The sequence below is a fragment of the Aythya ferina genome, assembly GCF_964211825.1.
Source record: "Aythya ferina genome assembly, chromosome: 18".
NCBI lineage: Eukaryota > Metazoa > Chordata > Aves > Anseriformes > Anatidae > Aythya > Aythya ferina.
The window spans coordinates 2,501,981-2,507,980 of NC_140317.1; the positions used below are offsets into that span (position 1 = coordinate 2,501,981).

Sequence of the window (6,000 nt, forward strand, 5' to 3'; positions counted from 1 at the left end):
GGACCCAAACCTTCACCCCTGACATATGTTCATTGCTGTCAGACCCTCTCTCACCACACAGCTACAGCAGAAGGATGCCATGAGCTTGGCTTTCCCCTTGCCCCATTTCTGCCATGCACACCAAGCAGCCTCCTCAATGTCATCATCACTGGGATCCTGACCCAAAATTCATTTAGCTCAAAAAACAAAACAAAACAAACAAACAAACAAAAAACAAGAGGAAACAACCAAAAGAAGGAGAGAGAGAAGAGAGAGAACTTCTTGTGTGGCAAACAGCACAGACCCACTACAAAACAGCTGTTTGTCCCACAACACCATCCTTGGGGATTTACAGGCGTTGTAGGAGCACCATAAAGGGCTGTGCCTATACAGTTCTGTGCATGCTTGGGATACAAAATGCTTTCTGAATCCCTGAATCCTCCTTTTGTAGAAGAAATCTTTCCAGCTAAAACAAATACAAAGAACTCACCTGAAGCACTAATTCAAAAGGGGTTTTCCAGCCCGGAGGGGAACTTGCTGCCCAGCCTGGGGCTTTCCTGCTGGGGGAACAGCACACAGCCTGCTTCTCTTGCGCTGGGACAGCCGCCAACACATGAAACCATGCCAGCAACAGCAGCTTGCTGCCGGCGGGCATGGTGCTGCACAGCCCAGGGGCATGGTGCTGCACAATGGGCACGGTGCTGCACACCCAGCGGGCCGTGACACGCTGGTGGGACCCTCTCCGTGCCGGCCGTCATGCTCCAGTGCTTGCAGCTGCAGCAGGGCCCTGCGCCCACCTCCAGCAGCGGTGCTGGGGCCGCTGGGGATGGAGCCGCTTCTCCTCCCTGTTGCTGTCTGGTTCCCATCTTGGTTCCTGCTTCACACCCAGTTTAAGCACAAAGCAGCTTCCCTGGTCAAATGGGAGCTCTGGGCACCTCTCCTCCTGCCCTGCTTTCTATTCAGGGACAGCTTAGTTTTCCCCACTTCAATTTTCTATCATTATGTGGCTGCTATAATAACAGACCTAGAGAGCCAACTGGGTTTCTGAGGGAAGCAAAGGTATTTGCACAAAGAAAAGGACGCTGTCTGAGCACTGCTCCTCCCAAACCACCCAGCCTGCAGGGAAAGCTCCACTGGCAGATGTCCGAATCGCCAACGCTTTAGTCAAGGGATGCTTTTCTTCCAGTTTATAAGGGAGCAGGTCACAGACCAACTGATATGTTCGTGTAATGTCTCTGTTTTTCAGCCTGATTCTAATGAGGATAGGGGTATTTGGGGACAGGGGAAGCCAAGCAAACTGCCAGTTTTGTGGTCCTTACCTTTGCCTTTTTGATTTGTCCAAACTAAGTCATCTTCAACAACTTTTTTTTTTTTTTTTTTTTTTTTTTTTAAGGTCTTGAAAAAGTCCATGGTAAGAAAACAGAAGCAAGTACAAGACAATAATGAACCATGGACTTTTCACATCTGAGAAGCCTCATGGCATGCCCTGCAAGGGTAGAAACTGCCTTATCTGATAAAGATAATAGCAACAGGAGAGACAACTGCTCACCTACAGGTTAATTATGGGTTTGAAAATCCAAGCAAAATGATTGTGATAAGCTTGAGCAGGCAGCTGATAAGAAATCAGCAAGCTTTTCCTTTCCATCTCACCATCCAACGTGTTGGGCATGTACCCAGCAGTGCCAGCAATGGAGAAGCCACCGCTGGTAAAGACCACTGCTTGTGAGCAGGACGTTTTGAGGAGGAGATGGGTTTGGGTGCTGCAGCTGCCTCGTGCCACTGGGCTGGGTGCACAGCCAGTAACTGCCTGTTTTGCGGAAGAGATCAGCTGCTTGAAACCACACGGGATGGCTTTTTGTCCAGATCTTAAGTGCTGCGTGCCCACAAGCCAAGGGCTGTACATTTCCGCTGCCCACACCTCCCAGCAGATTCTTCCCAGAAATTACAGCTCTCCTGGGGGTGCCAAGGTGACAGTTCTGGAACAAGATCAAATCCTCGAGCTTGTCAGCTCTGCCAGCGATAGCATGCAGCAGGAAATAGCACTTTTTAATCACAGCCACTCTGTTCCAATTCACTCAGCGAGCTGATAAGCCAGGCAGCAGCGCTGCTCTTACGGAGGTGTTTAAGGCAGCACGAGCAGGGCTTTCGAAACACCGCTGCAGCTTCCAGCCCACTGGGTGAGGCAGAGAAGGGGGCAGGTTATTGCTTAACCCCAGGTCAGGCCCCAGAAGCCATCCAGCACCAATGCCCACGCGAGCACAATGAGCAGCTCTGCCTGCTCACCCTGCCTGGCCTGAGCAATCCTGGCAACATCCCCCGCGGCCCTCTCCAGCTGGGTCTGAACATCACACCTCGCCTCGGAGACCACTGTGTCCATCAGTTGGCAGCTCTTGGAGGAAGGAGGGTGGGCACGGCTGCTTCATGCCCGTGGTGCTCCTCTGGCCAAGCCTGGTGGCCTTTCACTCCCTGGGGGGACCAAGCAGCTTGGAGCCAGCCCGTGACCTTCCCAGCAGAACCACCACCTCCCCGGCCACACCAGTGTAGGTGCCACTCTTGCCCCAAGGAGAAACTTGGTGCTTGTCTCCATTGAACAGCATCCTATGGGTAGGTTAAAAATAAAATTAAAAAAAAATGGTGTCAGCTCAGTTCACTTTAAATCATGATTCTCCAGTGTAGTCACCATCTTCCTCTGCTCAGCCTCACCTGGGAGGATAACTCGGATGTTTTCTGCTCCTTCTCATCAATGATCACACCAGAAAGCCACAGAGGTGGCACAAGCCCTGTGTCTCCATCCTCCGTCCCCCAGCCTGGCAATGACACCTTGCTCAGGCCATGGGCACCACTCTCCCACCCAGCCTGAGGTGGCTGCGCCACGTCTGTGTTTTCCTGGCTCCCTTACAGGCAGCACCACCAATCCCTCATTTCCCTTTGTTCCCAGGTCTGTGCAAAAAGTTGATGTGTTTGCATTGACATTTTCCCAGCAGGTGAATTAAGGTGAAAGCTCTCCAGCTCCTTTCCCCCTGGTGAAGTTGGTCCTTCACTTGTCCTCCAGTCTCAACCTCATTTATTCCCCACCCATTCCTGAAAGTCCCCACAAGAGGGATCCCGTGGCTCATTCGGAAAACACCTGAGCAGGAATTTCTTCATCTCAGGTGATTTACAGCACTTAGCCCACCTGGGTCCACTTAGCCCTGCAGCTGACAGTCATACAGAAGCCTGCAGCTCCCAGCTGGGCTCCTCGCAACTCACTCCAAAACAGCTTTGGCACTTCCAACATCACCCTTCCGACACCTTTCAGCATCCCGTGTCTGCTATTTCTCACCTGCTTGCCTTAGCCATGTCCTTCTTTCTCATGGCAGGTGAGCAAGGAGCTTGATGAATGGGTCCAGCACTGCACATCCTCTTTCCTCTACAGTGGGATCATCTGCACTTGTAGGGTGGGGCAAGGGGCATTGTCCTCTCGGGTGAGACATGGGGAGACCTGCTGGTGTCACCCAATGGGAGCGAGGAATCGCTGACACCATCAGATACAGAAAGGTGCTGCCTGCAGAAGTAAAAGTGCATGCTGATACCACCTGCTCTCTCCTAATTTTGTGGTCCTGAAGAATTTCCCCACTGGATTCCCCTTGCTGGCACCAACACATCTCTGTTGGGTCAGCCTCTGCTTCACAGCCCAGCCCAGCGTTTCTTATACAGGGACACCACAATGAGCAATGCCAGATTTGTCTGATGTGCATTACAACATGACAAATTACTTTGTTGTTTTCTTTTTTCTCTTCCCATCTCCTCACTGGCAGGCATCTTCTTCCTATTGCCCATCACTTTGGGGATTTTATATATTGGAGCTTTTTAAAGCCAGGGATGGAGAGCTCTGGAAAGAAGAAAGATGGTCAAAAACCACAGAGGTGAAATGAAAAAACATCACAAATGTAGCTTTGAAATTCCCAAGGAAAAAAAAAAAAAAAAAAAAAAAAAAGACAATTGAAAATAATAATAGTAATAATAACAACAATAATAATAATAATTTGGGAGGAATAGCTGAATCTCCTCTTTCTTGCACCCCACAGTGCAATGATGCAGCCTCTATTTGGAGGTCATGTCCCAGTTCTTCAGTCCCCTCCAGCTGCTGGCAGCCCAAATTCACCTTCCCCTCGGCCATGGGAACAATGCAGCACCCTCGGGATGCAGCAGTTCCTGCTGGGTAGCCTCCGGGGGCAGTGGGTGCCTCAGGGTGAACGCAGCCCCCCATCCTCACCCCGCTGCGGGGGGAGCTGCATGCACCGGGGCAAAACGTTCACGGTCGGGGGCTGCACGTGTTGGCACGGCCTGGCTGGGGGCAGAGCAACAGGCTGCAGAGGTTTTGTTTTGCTTTGTTTTTCACATGCCTACTGAAAGAGAAACTCTGCAGTGAGAGCATGTGTGTGCACGTGCAGCTCCCTGCTCTGCACGGCCATAAGTCAACACCCAAACCCTGCCCATGTTGCCCTGTTTGTTGTACTTTAATAACATGCTCAGGCAGGGTGGATCTCTTAAGTAAGAAAGATTCACGCTACACACAGACCCACACACATCTAAACTTTCTTTTTTTAACCATACAAAGCATGTAGACATTTTACAAATCTGCGGTGGGTGGGTGAACTCCCACCCACCTGCCCACATCTGTGCTGGATGTGTCGTTTATATCACAGCAGATATATCATACCCGTACGTACGTACACGCAGGTCGAACGCGTGTGTGTTACGGCAGTGATGCAACGATAGGCAGAGATAAGCAGTACAGCTATGAGGATTTCCTGGCACGGTTGCATGCACCAGGGGTATTGGAAGGCGTTGGGGTGACTAACATGGCTCAGCGCATGCTAACCAGAGCCCCACCGCTTGCACATTCAGACACACCAGTCATACTGGGAGCATTCAGAAAGCATCTCTCCCACTGTCTTAAACTATTTGTAAACACATCCTAACAGAAAACGAGAAAGACAGAAGTGTCACAGCCTGCTTTTCGCCATGGTTTATGGTCACCGACCAGCAGCCGTTACCCACGCCCACTCTGCCCGTCAGCACGGAGCATCAGTTACGGGCTGCAGGCACCCTGTGGCCACCCGCCTCCAGCACAGCTCCAGCTTCACGTCCACATGGCCACCAATCTCCGTGCTGGAGAACGGGGGGACGGAGGGCAGCGTTGGCCCTCCCTGATCCTCCAACCCCAATGGCCGTGGGAAGGGGGACACCACCGCTCAGCCCGGCCACCATGGTCAAGCTGGAATGGGACTGGGGGCACCAGTTAGCTCCAGTCCCCAGCACGCAGCCCAGAGGGCTGCTCACTCACTGCAATGGAGGTCATTGATCCTGAGCTCCCCAGGAGCAGAGGACAGCATGGGAAGGCTGCGGGAAGGCTTCAGCTTGGTCACACAAAAACAGTCATGCATTTACTGATGGCTACCAGGAACAAGTAGAGTTGAGGTAAAAGCCAGACATCTCCACCCAGGCACTGTTCCTTACCAAAGCATCTTTAATTGAGCAGTTCTGCTCAGGACAAGTGCCTCTCCTGCACTTCCTTCAGTGAGGAAGCAGAGCCAGCAGCACAAACACCAGCGTCCCTCCAGTTTCTGAAGGCTTCACCCCTCCCTGTCCGGGCAGTCTTTGGCCTGAGGGACCGGCACAACTGCTCGAAGCGCCTCAGTTGCACACAGGCTCGAGCTGTATGATAACGCACAGATGGCTCCTTCTGATGGGCAGAAGCTGGCTTCCCACCAAAGATTAGCACATCCGTCCTTTTGTGATGGCTGTGAAGTTAAACAGAGGAGGAATCTCTGCCATGGCTCTATCTCTCCTGTACCCAGATTGTTCGTGCCCTTTCTACTGCGCCCCATCTCAGAGCCACACGCCTCTTGGCCACCCAGGCTGCAGCAGGAAGGGGTCCTGATGGTGCTCTTATAGCATGCAGAGACAGGACACATCCCTTCCTTTGTCCCTTGCCCAATCTCCTGGGGACTGGCTGCTGGAGACTCGGCAAAGCTG

At 52.1% G+C, this 6,000-nt stretch overlaps 1 protein-coding gene across 1 annotated transcript in view; it reads right to left on the reverse strand.

Moving 5' to 3' along the window:
• The window catches only part of PIK3R6 (phosphoinositide-3-kinase regulatory subunit 6), a 31,529-nt gene extending 31,022 nt beyond the window's left edge, over window positions 1-507 (reverse strand). The window contains exon 1 of the mRNA XM_084492366.1: window positions 470-507. The gene's annotated coding sequence lies outside the window, so the exon portion shown is untranslated. The remainder of the gene's footprint in view (window positions 1-469) is intronic.
• Window positions 508-6,000: the final 5,493 nt, after the last annotated feature.